Source organism: Salmo salar, chromosome ssa26 (assembly GCF_905237065.1).
Source record: "Salmo salar chromosome ssa26, Ssal_v3.1, whole genome shotgun sequence".
Lineage (NCBI taxonomy): Eukaryota > Metazoa > Chordata > Actinopteri > Salmoniformes > Salmonidae > Salmo > Salmo salar.
Genome location: NC_059467.1, coordinates 39,188,989 through 39,208,706, shown reverse-complemented (window position 1 = coordinate 39,208,706; position 19,718 = coordinate 39,188,989). Strand labels below are relative to the sequence as shown.

Genomic DNA, 19,718 nt, shown 5'->3' with positions numbered 1-19,718 from the left:
TTACTGGCAGCAATATCCTTGCCTGTGAAGCCCTTTTTCTGCAAAGCAATGATGACGGCACGTGTTTCCCTGCAGGTAACCATGGTTGACAGAGGAAGAACAATGATTCCAAGCACCACCCTCCTTTTGAAGCTTCCAGTCTGCTATTCGAACTCAATCAGCATGACAGAGTGATCTCCAGCCTTGTCCTCGTCAACACTCACACCTGTGTTAATGAGAGAATCACTGACATGATGTCAGCTGGTCCTTTTGTGGCAGGGCTGAAATGCAGTGGAAATGTCTTTTGGGGGATTCAGTTTATTTGCATGGCAAATATGGACTTTGCAATTAATTGCAATTCATCTGATCACTCTTTATAACATTCTGGAACATATGCAAATTGCCATCCTACAAACTGAGGCAGCAGACTTTGTGAAAATTTATATTTGTCATTCTCAAAACTTTTGGCCACGACTGTATATTGAAAGCAGGTGCTTCCACACAGATGTGGTTCTTGAGTTAATTAAGCAATTAACATCCCATCATGCTTAGGGTCATGTATAAAAATTCCCAGTTGCCTGTTATTTTGGCTACTATGGCTAGAAGAAGAGATCTCAGTGACTTTGAAAGAGAGGTCTCAAAGGAGCATAGGGGGTTTAAAGGGTGTGTCACCAGATCTCAACCCAGTTGAATACTTATGGGAGATTTTGGAGCCGTGTCTGAGACCGTATTTTCCATCAACAAAACCCCAAATTATGAAATTGATCGCGAAAGAATGTTGCCGCATCCCTCCAATAGACTTCCAGAGACTTGTAGAATCTATGCCATGGCTCATTGAAGTTGTTCTGGTGGCTCATGGTGGCCCAATGCCTTATTAAGATACTTTAGATTGGTGTTTCCTTTATTTTGGCAGTTACCTGAATGTGAAGGAGAAGCTGACGTGGCAGATCGGACAGTGAGGAGACAGACAGGATGTTCATTCAGTTGGCCATCCTAAAATCACAGACCACACACACACTATTGGTGGCCCACCCCTCTAAACAGTACAATTATAATGTGTGCTAAATAATTTTGCTCACCCCGGGTTTAATTTCTGTGTGTGACTGACCTCAGTCCTTTAAGTGCTCTGAGGCCTGGCTGGGGGGACATGCATACTTTAAAAGTAGAACACAAGTGAAAAGGATGGACAACAAGAAAGGATGATAAGACAGGAAGGCATCAGGCGGTGGCAGGCAGCCAACACAGAGAGGAGGATGTTCATGATTTAAGAGGCTGAGGAGATGAATAATAGAAGACTCCCGCCATCCCTGTGTCCCGCTCTTCCTCTCTCCCTGTGTCCCCCTCTTCCTCTCTCCCTGTGTCCCCCTCTTCCTCTCTCCCTGTGTCCCCCTCTTCCTCTCTCCCTGTGTCCCCGCTCTTCCTCTCTCCCTGTGTCCCCCTCTTCCTCTCTCCCTGTGTCCCCCTCTTCCTCTCTCCCTGTGTCCCCCTCTTCCTCTCTCCCTGTGTCCCGCTCTTCCTCTCTCCCTGTGTCCCGCTCTTCCTCTCTCCCTGTGTCCCGCTCTTCCTCTCTCCCTGTGTCCCCCTCTTCCTCTCTCCCTGTGTCCCGCTCTTCCCCTCTCCCTGTGTCCCGCTCTTCCTCTCTCCCTGTGTCCCCCTCTTCCTCTCTCCCTGTGTCCCGCTCTTCCTCTCTCCCTGTGTCCCGCTCTTCCTCTCTCCCTGTGTCCCCCTCTTCCTCTCTCCCTGTGTCCCCCCTCTTCCTCTCTCCCTGTGTCCCCCTCTTCCTCTCTCCCTGTGTCCCCCTCTTCCTCTCTCCCTGTGTCCCGCTCTTCCTCTCTCCCTGTGTCCCGCTCTTCCTCTCTCCCTGTGTCCCCCTCTTCCTCTCTCCCTGTGTCCCGCTCTTCCTCTCTCCCTGTGTCCCCCTCTTCCTCTCTCCCTGTGTCCCGCTCTTCCTCCCTCCCTGTGTCCCCCTCTTCCTCTCTCCCTGTGTCCCGCTCTTCCTCTCTCCCTGTGTCCCCCTCTTCCTCTCTCCCTGTGTCCCCCTCTTCCTCTCTCCCTGTGTCCCGCTCTTCCTCTCTCCCTGTGTCCCCCTCTTCCTCTCTCCCTGTGTCCCGCTCTTCCTCTCTCCCTGTGTCCCCCTCTTCCTCTCTCCCTGTGTCCCGCTCTTCCTCTCTCCCTGTGTCCCCCTCTTCCTCTCTCCCTGTGTCCCGCTCTTCCTCTCTCCCTGTGTCCCCCTCTTCCTCTCTCCCTGTGTCCCCCTCTTCCTCTCTCCCTGTGTCCCCCTCTTCCTCTATCCCTGTGTCCCCCCTCTTCCTCTCTCCCTGTGTCCCCCTCTTCCTCTCTCCCTGTGTCCCCCTCTTCCTCTCTCCCTGTGTCCCCCTCTTCCTCTCTCCCTGTGTCCCGCTCTTCCTCTCTCCCTGTGTCCCCCTCTTCCTCTCTCCCTGTGTCCCCCTCTTCCTCTCTCCCTGTGTCCCGCTCTTCCTCTCTCCCTGTGTCCCGCTCTTCCTCTCTCCCTGTGTCCCCCTCTTCCTCTCTCCCTGTGTCCCGCTCTTCCTCTCTCCCTGTGTCCCCCTCTTCCTCTCTCCCTGTGTCCCGCTCTTCCTCTCTCCCTGTGTCCCCCTCTTCCTCTCTCCCTGTGTCCCGCTCTTCCTCTCTCCCTGTGTCCCCCTCTTCCTCTCTCCCTGTGTCCCCCTCTTCCTCTCTCCCTGTGTCCCCCTCTTCCTCTCTCCCTGTGTCCCGCTCTTCCTCTCTCCCTGTGTCCCCCTCTTCCTCTCTCCCTGTGTCCCGCTCTTCCTCTCTCCCTGTGTCCCCCTCTTCCTCTCTCCCTGTGTCCCGCTCTTCCTCTCTCCCTGTGTCCCGCTCTTCCTCTCTCCCTGTGTCCCGCTCTTCCCCTCTCCCTGTGTCCCCCTCTTCCCCTCTCCCTGTGTCCCCCTCTTCCTCTCTCCCTGTGTCCCCCTCTTCCTCTCTCCCTGTGTCCCCCCTCTTCCTCTCTCCCTGTGTCCCCCTCTTCCTCTCTCCCTGTGTCCCCCCTCTTCCTCTCTCCCTGTGTCCCCCTCTTCCTCTCTCCCTGTGTCCCCCTCTTCCTCTCTCCCTGTGTCCCCCTCTTCCTCTCTCCCTGTGTCCCCCTCTTCCTCTCTCCCTGTGTCCCGCTCTTCCTCTCTCCCTGTGTCCCGCTCTTCCTCTCTCCCTGTGTCCCACTCTCCCTCTCCCTGTGTCCCCCTCTTCCTCTCTCCCTGTGTCCCCCTCTTCCTCTCTCCCTGCGTTCCTCTCTTCCTCTCTCCCTCTCTCCCTGTGTCCCTCTCTCCCTGTGTCCCCCTCTTCCTCTCTTCCTGCGTTCCTCTCTTCCTGCGTCCCTCTCTTCCTCTCTCCCAGTGTCCCCCTCTCCCTCTCTCCCTGCGTTCCTCTCTTCCTCGTCCCCCTCTCCCTCTCTCCCTGCATTCCTCTCTTCCTCTCTTCCTGCGTCCCTCTCTCCCTCTCTTCCTCTCTCCCTCTCTCCCTCTCTTCCTCTCTCCCTCTCTCCCTGCGTTCCTCTCTCCCTGCGTTCCTCTCTCCCTGCCCTCCTCTCTCCCTGCGTTCCTCTCTCCCTGCGTTCCTCTCTCCCTGCCTTCCTCTCTCCCTGCGTTCCTCTCTCCCTGCGTCCCTCTCTCCCTGCATCCCTCTCTTCCTCTCTCCCTCTCTTCCTGTCTCCCTCTTCCTCTCTCCCTCTCCCTGCGTCCCTCTCTTCCTCTCTTCCTCTCTCCCTCTCTTCCTCTCTCCCTCTCTCCCTGCGTCCCTCTGCCCTGTGTCCATCTCTCCCTCTCTCCCTGCGTCCCTCTCTCCCTGCATCCCTCTCTCCCTGCGTCCCTCTCTCCCTGTCTCTCTCTCTCTCTCCCTCTTCCTCTCTCCCTGTGTCCCTCTCTCCCTGTGTCCCTCTCTCCCTCTTCCTCTCTTCCTGCGTCCCTCTCTCCCTCTCTTCCTCTCTCTCTCTCCCTGTGTCCCTCTCTCCCTGTGTCCCTCTCTCCCTCTTCCTCTCTTCCTCGTCCCTCTCTCCCTCTCTTCCTCTCTCTCTCTCCCTGCGTTCCTCTCTCCCTGCGTCCCTCTCTCCCTGCGTCCCTCTCTCCCTGCGTCCCTCTCTTCCTCTCTTCCTGCGTCCCTCTCTCCCTCTTCCTCTCTCCCTCTCCCTGCGTCCCTCTCTTCCTCTCTCCCTCTCTTCCCTCTCCCTCTCTCCCTGCGTCCCTCTCCCGTGTCCCTCTCTCCCTCTCTCCCTCTCTCCCTGCGTCCCTCTCCCCTGTGTCCCTCTCTCCCTCTCTTCCTCTCTCCCTCTCTCCCTGCGTCCCTCTCTCCCTGCGTCCCTCTCTCCCTGTCTCTCTCTCGCCCTCTTCCTCTCTCCCTGTGTCCCTCTCTCCCTGTCTCTCTCTCCCTCTCTTCCTCTCTCCCTCTCTCCCTGCGTCCCTCTCTCCCTGCGTCCCTCTCTCCCTGTCTCTCTCTCGCCCTCTTCCTCTCTCCCTGTGTCCCTCTCTCCCTGTCTCTCTCTCCCTCTTCCTCTCTCCCTGTGTCCCTCTCTCCCTGTGTCCCTCTCTCCCTGCGTCCCTCTCTCCCTCTTCCTCTCTTCCTGCGTCCCTCTCTCCCTCTCTCCTTGCGTCCCTCTCTCCCTCACTTCCTCTCTCCGTCTCTCCCTGCGTCCCTCTCTCCCTGTGTCCCTCTCTCCCTCTCTTCCTCTCTCCCTCTCTCCCTGTGTCCCTCTCTTCCTCTCTCCCTGTGTCCCTCTCTTCCTCTCTCCCTGTGTCCCTCTCTTCCTCTCTCCCAGTGTCCCTCTCTCCCTGCGTCCCTCTCTCCCTCTTCCTCTCTCTGTGTCCCTCTCTCCCTGCGTCCCTCTCTTCCTCTCTCCCTGCGTTCCTCTTTCCCTGCGTTCCCCTCTCCCTCCCTCTCTCTCTTTCCCTGCATTCCTCTCTCCCTGCATTCTTCTCCCCCTCTCTCCCCCTCTCCCTCCATCCTCTCTCTTGCTCGTTCTCTGCTGTCACAACAGAGGGAGATCTGACCAGCAGGGGGAGCCCTCCTCCTCGAGCGATCCTCTCCCCTTCACTCCTTCAACTGTGTGTGTGTTTGTGTTCTTGTGTGCATGTTGCGTGTGTGTTTGTCTTTGTGCATGAGTGTACATATACACATCTCTCTACTTGTGTGTTTATGTGGTACAAAGATATTATGCAGCATCTCCTCCCTGTTGCACCTAATGTTTACCTTTACCCCCCCCCACACCTTTCTCCATGTGACCTCAACAACTACCCCCCACACCTTTCTCCATGTGACCTCAACAACCCCCCCCACACCTTTCTCCATGTGACCTCAACAACTACCCCCCACACCTTTCTCCATGTGACCTCAACAACTACCCCCCACACCTTTCTCCATGTGACCTCAACAACTACCCCCCACACCTTTCTCCATGTGACCTCAACAACTACCCCCCCACACCTTTCTCCATGTGACCTCAACAACTACCCCCCCACACCTTTCTCCATGTGACCTCAACAACTACCCCCCACACCTTTCTCCATGTGACCTCAACAACTACCCCCCCCACACCTTTCTCCATGTGACCTCAACAACTACCCCCCACACCTTTCTCCATGTGACCTCAACAACCCCCCCACACCTTTCTCCATGTGACCTCAACAACTACCCCCCACACCTTTCTCCATGTGACCTCAACAACTACCCCCCACACCTTTCTCCATGTGACCTCAACAACTACCCCCCCACACCTTTCTCCATGTGTTCTCAACAACTACCCCCCCACACCTTTCTCCATGTGACCTCAACTACCCCCCCACACCTTTCTCCATGTGACCTCAACAACTACCCCCCCACACCTTTCTCCATGTGACCTCAACAACTACCCCCCCACACCTTTCTCCATGTGACCTCAACAACTACCCCCCCACACCTTTCTCCATGTGACCTCAACAACTACCCCCCACACCTTTCTCCATGTGTCCTCAACAACTACCCCCCCACACCTTTCTCCATGTGACCTCAACAACTCACCCCCACACCTTTCTCCATGTGACCTCAACACCCCCACACCTTTCTCCATGTGACCTCAACTACCCCCCCACACCTTTCTCCATGTGACCTCAACAACTACCCCCCACACCTTTCTCCATGTGACCTCAACAACTACCCCCCCACACCTTTCTCCATGTGACCTCAACAACTACCCCCCCCACGCCTTTCTCCATGTGACCTCAACAACTACCCCCCCACACCTTTCTCCATGTAACTCAACAACTACCCCCCACACCTTTCTCCATGTGACCTCATCAACTACCCCCCCACACCTTTCTCCATGTGACCTCAACAACTACCCCCCCACACCTTTCTCCATGTGACCTCAACAACTACCCCCCCACACCTTTCTCCATGTGACCTCAACAACTACCCCCCCACACCTTTCTCCATGTGACCTCAACAACTACCCCCCCACACCTTTCTCCATGTGATCTCAACAACTACCCCCCCACACCTTTCTCCATGTGACCTCAATAACTGCCCCTCCCTCCACATCGCCCCTCACCCGATCGGCAGGTAGTGAAGTCCTGAGTCGGGTAATGATGACCTAATTTAATTTCAGCGCTGACGTCAGGAGGTTTTCAATTACCTGTGATCTCTTTCCCTCGCCCTCACTCTCCATCTCTCTCTCTTTCTCTCCATCTCTCTCTCTCCTACAGAACAGAGCTCTGATGGGCAATATAACCAGGTTGTGTGACACGGCCATCGCTCTAGAGTCCTTCAGAGGCTCAGAGAGAGAGACCAACCCCCTGTACAAAGATTACCACGGTAACCCACACACACACCTCTTGTCCTTATGCACTGGCTGTGTGTGTGTGTGTGTGTGTGTGTGTGTGTGTGTGTGTGTGTGTGTGTGTGTGTGTGTGTGTGTGTGTGTGTGTGTGTGTGTGTGTGTGTGTGTGTGTGTGTGTGTGTGTGTGTGTGTGTGTGTGTGTGTGTGTGTGTGTGTGTGTGTGTGTGTGTGTGTGTGTGTGTGGGGAGGCTGGTCTGCTAGGCAGGCAGGCCCCTCACAGGGCAGCCCAGGCTGTCAGGGCCTGTTAGTGGGCTGCTGCTCAATCAGACGTGCTCCTCACTAGACAGGCCGGGGGGGATTCAGCTGCCACGCCGCACTCTCACCCCCCAGCAGAGCTCCCCTCTCCCGCCCTCCCTCCACACACATGCAACCCCAGTCCCATATACCCCTGAGGCCTGGTGTAGAGCAGAGTGGACCAACGCTGGGGAATCCATATTCTTTACCATCACTCTCTCCATCTTTTTCTCTGTCCATTCCTCTCTCCATAGATGGTATACATATATACATATATATATATACAACCTCTCTCATATACACATTCCCTCTCGCCATCACTCCCTCACACTCTCTCTCTCTCATACACACATTCCCTCTCTCCATCACTCCCTCACACTCTCTCTCTCTCTCTCATACACACATTCCCTCTCTCCATCACTCCCTCACACTCTCTCTCTCTCATACACACATTCCCTCTCTCCATCACTCCCTCACTCTCTCTCTCCCACACATAAAGGTCAGTTTAAGAGATGGAGGTATTTTTAGTCATGCCTCTCTTTCTCTCTTGCTCTTTTCCTCTGGTTTATTCCTCTCCTCCTTTCCTCTGGTTTATTCCCCTTCTCCTCTCCTCCTTTCCTCTGGTTCATTCCCCTTCTCCTCTCCTCCTTTCCTCTGGTTCATTCCCCTTCTCCTCTCCTCCTTTCCTCTGGTTCGTTCCCCTTCTCCTCTCCTCCTTTCCTCTGGTTCATTCCCCTTCTCCTCTCCTCCTTTCCTCTGGTTCATTCCCCTTCTCCTCTCCTCCTTTCCTCTGGTTCGTTCCCCTTCTCCTCTCCTCCTTTGCTCTGGTTCGTTCCCCTTCTCCTTTCCTCTGGTTCATTCCCCTTCTCCTCTCCTCCTTTCCTCTGGTTCATTCCCCTTCTCCTCTCCTCCTTTCCTCTGGTTCATTCCCCTTCTCCTCTCCTCCTTTCCTCTGGTTCATTCCCCTTCTCCTCTCCTCCTTTCCTCTGGTTCATTCCCCTTCTCCTCTCCTCCTTTCCTCTGGTTCATTCCCCTTCTCCTTTCCTCCTTTCCTCTGGTTCATTCCCCTTCTCCTTTCCTCTGATTTGTTCCCCTTCTCCTCTTCTCCTTTCCTCTGGTTCATTCCCCTTCTCCTTTCCTCTGGTTCATTCCCCTTCTCCTCTCCTCCTTTCCTCTGGTTCATTCCCCCTCTCCTCTCCTCCTCTCCTCTGGTTCATTCCCCTTCTCCTTTCCTCTGATTCGTTCCCCCTCTCCTCTCCTCCTTTCCTCTGGTTTATTCCCCTTCTTCTTTCCTCTGGTTCGTTCCCCCTCTCCTCTCCCCCTTTCCTCTGGTTTATTCCCCCTCTCCTCCTCCTTTCCTCTAGTTTATTCCCCCTCTCCTCTGGTTTATTCCTAATTTCCTCTGGTTTATACCTACTTTCCTCTCAGTCTGGTTAGTCAGCACTAGTTGAGACAGATGAAGAGTGATTAAATTACTTTTAGTTTCTCCTCTAACACCATGGTTAATTTACATGCTGACACGACCCACGTCCCTAACCTGTCCCACTGATCGCTATTGTTTTGCTTTGTGTTCACCCAGCGCACAATAATACGGTTCAATATAATACCCAGCTGAGGGTTGAATCTCTCTGTTAGGAAGATGTTGATCTGATATTTAACTATACTGGCAGTATTTCACCTATATCAAAATATACATTCTCTGTTTAAGAATTCGCAAATGTGTGTTCATTGTGTGTTTGTGTGTGCGCGTTTTGTAGCAGCAGTTCAGGGCTGCTCAAAGCATGCTGGGATGCCTGTCACAGCGAATCAGGCGATAGGAAATCACCCAAGTGCACGGAGGAGAGAACTCACCATCCCCCTCTCTTTCTCCATCTATTCCCCCCTCTCTCTCTCTTTCTCTCTCACTCTCTCTTGCTCTCATTCTCTCCTCTCCTTTTGTACCATCCCTGCCTCTGCTTTTCAGTTTTCTGAAATGTCACTTTACGGAGGGAGGGAGAATCTCTTAAGGTCTCTTCCTATGAAAAGTGAACCTATTTATTCCTCTCGCCCACCACCCCTCCCATCTACAACATATTATGTATAGCAAGCCCTACAGCGCGCACACACACACACACACACACACACACACACAGTCATTCCAGCCTGCCGGTCTTCCTTCCTGAAATAAGAACTCAATTAGTTTGTCCCCTGGAATAGAAGTCCCTGTTTATCTTGTTCTGCCTCATTACTTGAGTATAATCACAACATTTTGCCTGAGTGCTTCAAGTGCTGAATCTTGCAGCTCCTGATTAGAAGGGAGGATAGAGTGAGGGAGGGAGAAAGGAGAGAGGGAAACATGGAGGGCGAAGGAACCTGTCTCCTGAGCTCCCTCCTAATAGGAGGTCTATGAGGGCCTGGCACATACCTGGTGGTTACAACTCCTTTGGTGCATGAGGGGTGCATCTGAATAATCTATAGTGACTTCCTCTTCCCATGTCCACGCCTTCATCTGATCTGAAAATATAAGATAGGTTTAAGGAAGGTGGTGAATGCCTCCCAGGTATAACCTGTTCACAATCCACTTTGTTTCCACATCAGTCCAGAGAAAGGAAAGGAGACAATTGAGGAAGCCACTTTGACTATTGAGATGCACCCATGGATGATGTGTACTTTGTCCTTTATCCAAATTGGTTTCCCTCTGTCCTCCTCTCTCCCAGGTCTGCTAGATGTACGTCAGCTGCCCTATCTGAACTGCCTGGTGTGTGATCTGCCCGACAACAAGGACCTGGCCTTCAAACTCAAGAGGAAGCAGTTCACCATTGAGGTAGGCCTCTGCCGCCACGACAACCCACTGGAGCGTGTGGTTACGTAATCTAGCAAACAAACAAGTGTCATATCCTGTTATCTTTTCACACGCTTTCTCTCATACTCTTTCACACACTCTGTCTTTCACACACTCCGTCTTTCACACACTCCGTCTTTCACACACACCGTCTTTCACACACACTGTCTTTCACACACACTGTCTTTCACACACTCTGTCTTTCACACACTCTGTCTTTCACACACTCTGTCTTTCACACACTCCGTCTTTCACACACTCCGTCTTTCACACACTCCGTCTTTCACACACACTCTGTCTTTCACACACACACTGTCTTTCACACACACTGTCTTTCACACACACTGTCTTTCACACACACTGTCTTTCACACACTCTGTCTTTCACACACTCTGTCTTTCACACACTCTGTCTTTCACACACTCTGTCTTTCACACACTCTGTCTTTCACACACACTGTCTTTCACACACTCTGTCTTTCACACACTCTGTCTTTCACACACTCTGTCTTTCACACACTCTGTCTTTCACACACTCTGTCTTTCACACACTCTGTCTTTCACACACTCCGTCTTTCACACACACTCTGTCTTTCACACACTCTGTCTTTCACACACTCTGTCTTTCACACACTCTGTCTTTCACACACTCTGTCTTTCACACACACTCTGTCTTTCACACACACTCTGTCTTTCACACACACACTGTCTTTCACACACACTGTCTTTCACACACACTGTCTTTCACATACACTCTGTCTTTCACATACACACTGTCTTTCACACACACACTGTCTTTCACACACACTGTCTTTTACACACTCTGTCTTTTACACACTCTGTCTTTCACACACACTCTGTCTTTCACACACACTCTGTCTTTCACACACACTCTGTCTTTCACACACGCTGTCTTTGAAATATACACATTCAGGCACATACTCATACACGCAGAGAAAAAGCACCTTATCTCAACAGCCAAAGCATATTATAATTTAATGAAAGTGTTAACTTATTACAGATCTCCATTGAGAACAGAAGTAATGATTTATTTAAAACCTTTTGCATTTAATTTCTTCTGCATTCTTCCTGTCCACAGCATGGCTCACAGTAAGTGCTGATGGTTATTTTGAATTGTCTCTGGCGTTAGCCTCGCTTCACTAGTCTCTTAACTTTCTCCAGCTATCGGTTGGCAATGAGAAAGGTGAAACTATAGATTATACACCAGTGTTGTCACACCTACTGCCGAGCAACTTCAAAGGTACCAGAGAAGAAACAGCTCATGAACAGGAGAGTACTTTAGTTACTATGGACCTTTATCCCGCCCCTATGACACCTACTTCCTGTTATTGTTGAGTACTTTAGTTACTATGGACCTTTATCCCGCCCCTATGACACCTACTTCCTGTTATTGTTGAGTACTTTAGTTACTATGGACCTTTATCCCGCCCCTATGACACCTACTTCCTGTTATTGTTGAGTACTTTAGTTACTATGGACCTTTATCACGCCCCTATGACGCCTACTTCCTGTTATTGTTGAGTACTTTAGTTACTATGGACCTTTATCACGCCCCTATGACACCTACTTCCTGTTATTGTTGAGTACTTTAGTTACTATGGACCTTTATCAGGCCCCTATGACACCTACTTCCTGTTATTGTTGAGAACTTTAGTTAATATAGTAAGAAATGTGTGGATAGTGCAGTGTATATGCCTGTACATCTAATGAGATAATTATACCAGGGTCTGGCAGGTGTTAAGGTAAATCTTGGGACTCTGTCAAGCACGGCGACGGCTCTGTTTCGGCATCGGTACACACCACACCACCATCACTAGACTGACCATTTTCAGTCTCTATTGTAGATATTCAGTGTCCTGACTGAGCTCTTCTGACATTAGAGGTTTGACTATGCTAATTCAACCCCTCCCTGATCCTCTGGCTTCTCTAGCCAGCCCCTCTCTCTGTGTCTGTCTCCTCCCTCGCTTTACTCCCTCCTCAGACCCCCCCAATCCAAGTACTTGAGTGCAGATGCCCTCCCCTCTTGCCCTTGCCCTTATCCGTCGCGCGCACACACACACACACACACACACACACACACACACACACACACACACACACACACACACACACACACACACACAGATTCACTCTCCCTCACTGTAATCCATCACTCAGTGGCTCTTCTCTCCAGATGAAGGGCCTCTCCTCTGTCAAACTCATCATTGTCCCTCATTACTGTATCATTATCTTATTATTAACTTATCATACTCTGGCCTTATAGTGGTTAATCAGGGAGTTATCGTCTCTGGTAGGAGGAGAGAGGGAAAGGAGGGACTTCCACTCTTTATACTTTTACCCTTTGTCACCCCTCTACTCTTTATCACCCTCTCATCTCCCTCTCTCTCACCCCCTCTTCCTCCTCTCTCCTCCCTTTCCTCCTCTCCTCTTCTCCCCTCTGAAAAGCCCTCTCCAGTGTAGATTTATAAGGTCCATAAAAGTCAAGGTGGTTATTCTGAATGGCCTTTTAATTCCCCTCCTTAGTGGAGCTGTATGTCTGCTGGGCTTCTCCCTGCTGGGCTTCTCCCTGCTGGGCTTCTCCCTGCTGGGCTTCTCCCTGCTGGGCTTCTTCCCTGAGCCTCGGTGGGATTGGGTGATGTTGTACTGCTGCATACTGTCTGTGAAGGACAGGCTTTGTGTGGGCTTGTCTTGGGAATGACAGGCAGCACTCTTAATAAAAGTAAGACATGGAGAGGAAAGAGAGGGAGAGGAAAGAGGTCAAGTCAAACTGGCTACAACACATGTTGACATAAGCGAGCACACGATATGAAATGCCAATCAAATTCCCTGGTGGTGATCTGTATTGTGTGTGTGTGTGGAGGGAATTTCCAGAGTATCTCTCATGACATCAACAGTCGCCCATCAAACCAATCAAACATTTATTTAACCTTTATTTAACTAGGCAAGTCAGTTAAGAACAAATTCTTATTTACAATGACGGCCTACACCGGCCAAACCCATCCGACGCTGGGACAATTGTGCCCCGCTCTGGGACTCCCAATCACGGCCGGTTGTGATACAGCATGGATGCCAATCAGCCGTTGTATCCCATTGTTACATAATGCTCTGCACTCTCTCGATGCTGTGATTGGCTTGTGAGTGTTAGCGCTTGGCATTCTGGGTAATGCATGGTGGGGGTACGGCGGCCATTTCTGCTGAGTCACTGCCTCACCCCAGGTGTGTGCGTGTGTGTTTACCTTTGCGTTCCGTCTGCGTGTCTCGGCGTGGCTGTGACCTGTTGGACAACTGTCCCAGAGGGATGTTGATTGGCATGTGAGATAGCGATGAGATTCCCTCCCAGCCCTGTGTGACGTCCCACACCAAGCCACTAATCACTCCAGGACACGGCCACCCCGGGCGGCAGCTCAGCCTCTTTCTCTACCTCTACCTGCATCTCTGGCTCTCTCTCCCTCCGTCTCTCTCCTTTAACTATTCATCTGTCTATCTCTCTAGTGGTGTCTCTCCTTCTCCACCTTCAACTATTCATCTGTCTATCTCTCTAGTGGTGTCTCTCCTTCTCCAGCTTCAACTATTCATCTGTCTATCTCTCTAGTGGTGTCTCTCCTTCTCTACCTTCAACTATTCATCTGTCTATCTCTCTAGTGGTGTCTCTCCTTCTCCACCTTCAACTATTCATCTGTCTATCTCTCTAGTGGTGTCTCTCCTTCTCTACCTTCAACTATTCATCTGTCTATCTCTCTAGTGGTGTCTCTCCTTCTCCACCTTCAACTATTCATCTGTCTATCTCTCTAGTGGTGTCTCTCCTTCTCTACCTTTAACTATTCATCTGTCTATCTCTCTAGTGGTGTCTCTCCTTCTCCAGCTTCAACTATTCATCTGTCTATCTCTCTAGTGGTGTCTCTCCTTCTCTACCTTCAACTATTCATCTGTCTATCTCTCTAGTGGTGTCTCTCCTTCTCCACCTTCAACTATTCATCTGTCTATCTCTCTAGTGGTGTCTCTCCTTCTCTAGCTTCAACTATTCATCTCTCTAGTGGTGTCTCTCCTTCTCTACCTTTAACTATTCATCTGTCTATCTCTCTAGTGGTGTCTCTCCTTCTCTACCTTTAACTATTCATCTGTCTATCTCTCTAGTGGTGTCTCTCCTTCTCTACCTTTAACTATTCATCTGTCTATCTCTCTAGTGGTGTCTCTCCTTCTCTACCTTCAACTATTCATCTCTCTAGTGGTGTCTCTCCTTCTCTACCTTCAACTATTCATCTCTCTAGTGGTGTCTCCTTCTCTACCTTCAACTATTCATCTGTTTGTCTTTCTAGTGGTGTCTCTCTCTCTCATGCTGTCCTTCTCTCTCTTTCCTTTCTATTTTTCTCTCGCTCTTAATTTCTGACAGACAACGCTGACAGGTGATTGACAGCTCTAAATCAGACAGGATAGCAACAGCGACACGTCATAACGACCTCACAAAGCAAAGGAGCTCTGAGTAACGTTAGAAACCGCAAACTCACGTTTCAACCAGCTTGCACTTCAGGAACGCGGAAATGTGGTTTTATGTTCACACAGAGAGATAGAGTACACCACCATGCCAAACAATTATCCCTTTTATACCAAGACAAAATCCTGCAGTCTTTACCATACCATTGTCTTTATATGAGTGGACCTGCTAACCTCTGTGACTGGGCCTATTAGTCCAGTACTTCCTAAACCCTATGTAGAGTTGGGATCAATTGCATTTCAGTTCAGGAAGTAAATTGTATTTTAGTTTAATACCTAAATTGACTGAATTGAAAGGAATTGACCCCAACCCTGATGTCTACCCTATAGCTAAACCCTATATGAACTGAAACATAAACCCCTGGACAGACTGACAGACACTCGTTGTCATGGTGGTTTGACAGGTTCCGTGATACGGTTGCCGTGGCTACCATTGTAGTCCTGAAAAGTTCAGGTGTCAGTTGACGAACGGTCATTACCCACAATGCCTTAGGGCAGAATTAACCCATGTCTGAGCAGGTAGATGGCTAGGTGTTAAGACCAGATTAACACACTCACAGGGACACACACACTCACAGGGACACACACACTCACAGGGACACTCACACACACACACACACACACACTTGTGGTGTGACACGCAGATACCTATTTACACACTGACACAGACAAAAACAAACACACCTACAAATAGTGTGCATTCTTAGTCATACTTTACTCCTACTAGACACACGCTCACACACCTGTCAGTCATTCAGTTTCGCAATGAAGGCTGCTCACCTCACCTGACGAAGCTCTGTAGAATGTGAGACTTACCCAATGAAGTCCCCTTACCCTGCTGTGACCCCCTCAGACTGATGGATAACCCCCCGGTGGGGTACTGGGGTGCCATGGCGGGGTAAGAGGTCAGGGGTCAGCTGTAGTATGAGACTAGGGGATGTGTGTGAAATTAGTCCTCTTAGAGAGGTGAGACAGGCAGATCCTCTGTGATGTGTGACACAGACTGTCTGTCTGTCAGCTAGTTGTGGAGGAGTAATCATCAGGAGTAGTCCTGACGTCTGGGGTTTAGTAGTGGAAGAGGGTTTTTTAGTTTGGTTCTTTTCCAGATCATCTTTTGAGGACTAAAGAAGGAAGTGAAAGAGAGGGGGATGAGGAGAGGAAAGGGGGATGGGAAGAGGAGAGGTGGACGGGGCGAGGAGAGGGGGAGATTAAGGGGGAACCAGAGGAGAAATAGAAGTTGAGAAAGAAGAGGATGAAAGGGGAAGGAGGAAGATGTGGGTTAATGTCCAGGAATGGAAGATGAGAGGACAGAAAGGGATAAGGGTGGAAGACTAGAGGACAGAGAGGACAGAAAGGGGTAAGGGTGGAAGACTAGAGGACAGAGAGGACAGAAAGGGATAAGGGTGGAAGACTAGAGGACAGAAAGGGATGAGGGTGGAAGACTAGAGGACAGAAAGGAATGAGGGTGGAAGACTAGAGGACAGAAAGGGATGAGGGTGGAAGACTAGAGGACAGAAAGGGATGAGAGTGGAAGACTAGAGGTCAGAAAGGGATAAGAGTGGAAGACTAGAGGACAGAGAGGACAGAAAGGGATAAGGGTGGAAGACTAGAGGACAGAGAGGACAGAAAGGGATGAGGGTGGAAGACTAGAGGACAGAAAGGGATGAGGGTGGAAGACTAGAGGACAGAAAGGGATGAGGGTGGAAGACTAGAGGACAGAAAGGGATGAGAGTGGAAGACTAGAGGTCAGAAAGGGATAAGAGTGGAAGACTAGAGGACAGAAAGGGATGAGGGTGGAAGACTAGAGGACAGAAAGGGATGAGGGTGGAAGACTAGAGGACAGAAAGGGATGAGAGTGGAAGACTAGAGGTCAGAAAGGGATAAGAGTGGAAGACTAGAGGACAGAGAGGACAGAAAGGGATAAGGGTGGAAGACTAGAGGACAGAGAGGACAGAAAGGGATAAGAGTGGAAGACTAGAGGACAGAAAGGAATGAGGGTGGAAGACTAGAGGACAGAAAGGGGTGAGGGTGGAAGACTAGAGGACAGAAAGGGATGAGGAGTAATAAGTGGAGTGGTGATGAGAGGAAGCTGAAGATGAGAGGGTGGACCCCAGAGGGGTGGGAGAGCAGGCTAATGTCTCATAGCGTGGCCTCAAAACGTCTTAAAGACAATGCCTTATTGGTCTACCCCGCACCAGAGTACCCCACCAGAGTACCCCACCAGAGTATGTGAGCGGCGTTGAGCGTTCGGAAATCCAGCTCATGGAGCGGTGCTTGCATACCACTCCGGCGCTCCACGTCCTTTCCAACCGCTCCTCACTCACAGGAAACCAAACTGACGCTCCAAATTGGCTCCATTAAAATCACAGTTTAACCAACACCCATCTGTTGTGACTACCTGGACATACCATTTGGTTTTGAGGTATTGAAACCAAACCATATGATTTGAATGAAAAGTATTTTAATAAACAAAAGGAAAAGGTGACTGTAAGAAGCTCTCATCATTTCAAATAGGCTACATGTCATATTAAACAGCATATAAACACTCTAAATAGGTCAGGAGCCAGACAGGAAGTCTACGAAGGAACGAACATGAATTATTTAGGCTATGATATTTCAATTATTTCAAGGCTTTAGCCTACAAAATAAATACATTTTGAAGCATTTGCAAGTGCGACACAATAGACTGGCAGGGATATTAAGCTCTCAACATTTAAACAACATTTTGTTGTATTAAATCATTATAGTCTATAAATTGCCCATCTAGGCTGTGACTTACTTAAAATGAAATAGAAATTAAACAAAAAATATCTTATTTTGCTCAGTGCCTTTTGAATGAATTTTTAGAGCAGGCCAGCAGCTGAGAATACCCTCTCCGTGCTAGCAGAGCCACTGGGGATGCTAAACACCCTTCGCGCCACTCTTGCCAAGCTGGAAAGGATGCGTAGTTGTTCGTTTTTTTCTGTAGGTAGGTCTAAAGGATTTTAGGTCAAATAACCTTATCAAAACGGAAAGCTCCTTGAGAGGTAATATGCCAGGCCTATTGGACCAAAATCAATGATGGCCTATTGAATAGATAATAAAATGAAAATGAACTAAACTTTTAAGAGATTTTGTGTTTATAAATACTTTGCTACAATGACACTTAGCTAGCTACCCACCTCCTTCCTTTCTGTTAGCATGTCCACGTAGTAAGTACACCATCATGCTTTTTGGATGTGTCTTTTCAGATTCCACAATGATTCTTTAGTTGTGGACACTACATCACCACACTCCCTCTCTTGCTCTTGGTCCTCATCTTTGTAAGTCACCTTGTTTTAGCACCTGTGTGTTTTATCAGTTTCTTAATGAAAGTATTTAGTGAACTCCATGACAGTAGCTAAAGCAAGGGGCTATAGCAGCACACACGTAGACTACAAATGCATGCTGGACCTGGGCATGCCTTGAGGAAGTGAGCACTAATGGCCGACGCCAGCCTTTGGGGAAACTCCCTCCACGCTCCAGTCAAATTGGACACGCTCTGCTCCTTGCTCTGCTCACATGCTCTGCCCCCCACCCCTCTACCCCCGCCCCCCTGTATAAGGCTGGGGGTACCGAGGGAGGAGTGTTAATGGACATATGTGAAGAGCGGAGCTGAGGGATGGGGAAGGAGAAGAGGAGGGGTGAGGTGGAAGCAGAGAGGAGCTGTTAAGTGATTTTGAGGTCAGGTCTAATTAAAATGAGGGCTCCTCAGAGGCTCTAAACAGAGAGAGGGAGGGAGGCTTAGTGAATGTTTGAGTTTGTTTGTATTCCATGTCTGAGTACCTATCTGTGTATTTCAATGTATGTGTGTTAGGTTATGCATGGTGGTAGTATTAAAGCTCCCATTGAGGAGAGCTGAGCCTGAGCTGAGACTGTACTGTAGGACTGGGTCATTCAATATTGACTCCAATAGAGTACACTCTGTATGACATTTACAGTAAAATGTAGTCCAGCCAAGACACAGGAAGTAAATAAAACACCAGCTAGGTTTCCATCCAATTAATTAAACATTTTCATGCAGATATTCAAAAAATCTGCATAAAAACAATATGGGCATTTTCCCACCAGAGATGTTTCCATCAAATTGACTTCTTGCGGATAAAAGGCTGTGCATGATGATGTAGTGCACATAAAATGTACTTTATCGCCTAAGTTTTCATCTACCGAATAAAAATCTAAATTTCAATGCATTTCCATCCATTTTGAACTCTACGGATAGTTTTGTCACAATAACGGTTGTGTTAAATAGCACATGTACCCACTCTGGTATTGGCACAAGCGCTCTAGCCAGCAGATACAGTTTGGGTAGGCTAGTCTACATGATGAGATTATTCTGGATAATAGAGAGAATATTTTTAATTGTCAAACAGCAGTCAAGCATTGATCATCATGACACCAGAATAAGACTCTTGTTATGTATTGAAAAGGAGTATCACGATCATCGTGCTCTTTCACCAGCCTGTGAATTTCATCTGTAGTTTAATAAACTGCATGGTTTCCCCAGTCGTAATGGGAGGACCACACACCATATAATCGTGTGACTCCAAGTTTACTTCGATATGATGGTTATTGTGTCAATATTTGCGCATAAAGGCGTTTCCACCGCCATTCCTCGCATAATTAATTCCACAGACACAAAAAGATCTCACCATGTCGAACAAACAAATTCTCTGTCTGCATTTATAAAATTGTACCGAAACTTCCTGTTACCTTCACAGCTGTCGTGATTTGTTTTTATATACGTGATTATTTTACATAAAATCTTTGGATGAACACGTGGTTAGTGATCAAAATCGCAGTAGCCAGACTATCTAAAACTACAATACCCTAACATGAAAACACAAGGACTCGTCACATTTCCATACATCTGCCAAAGGAACTATAGCCTGTCTTGGGAGTCACAATCGGATCGGAACGGACTCCTTGAAAAATAATCCACATAAATAATTCATACTCTTCCTCTACCTCGAAGCACACAGGCCCTGTCGTGTTTTGGGCGAGGTGTGTAGGTGAGTCCGTGGCACGCGATCGGACCCCTCAGCTGAATACTTACCAATTGGATATATGTTGTGAATATTCCCCCCATCAGCTTTTATCATGCAGTAGGTTTTTATATACAGTATTCTGATATACAGTGCATTCGAAAAGTATTCAGACCCCTTCCCTTTTTCCACATTTTGTTATGTTAGAGCGTTATTATAAAATTGATTAAATAACAAAATATTTCAATATCAATCTCCACGCAATACCCCATAATGACAATACCCCATTTTAGACATTTTTGCAAATGTATTAACAATAAAAACCATATACC

At 49.2% G+C, this 19,718-nt stretch overlaps 1 long non-coding RNA gene across 5 annotated transcripts in view; it reads left to right on the top strand.

Annotated features, from left to right (window-relative positions):
• LOC106562399 (elongator complex protein 4) overlaps window positions 1-19,718 on the top strand; it is a 172,333-nt gene that overhangs the window by 71,718 nt on the left and 80,897 nt on the right. For all 5 annotated transcript variants that reach the window (XR_006762281.1, XR_006762278.1, XR_006762277.1 and 2 more), the window contains exons 8-9: window positions 6,684-6,792; window positions 9,748-9,854. This is a non-coding gene — a long non-coding RNA (elongator complex protein 4). The remainder of the gene's footprint in view (window positions 1-6,683; window positions 6,793-9,747; window positions 9,855-19,718) is intronic.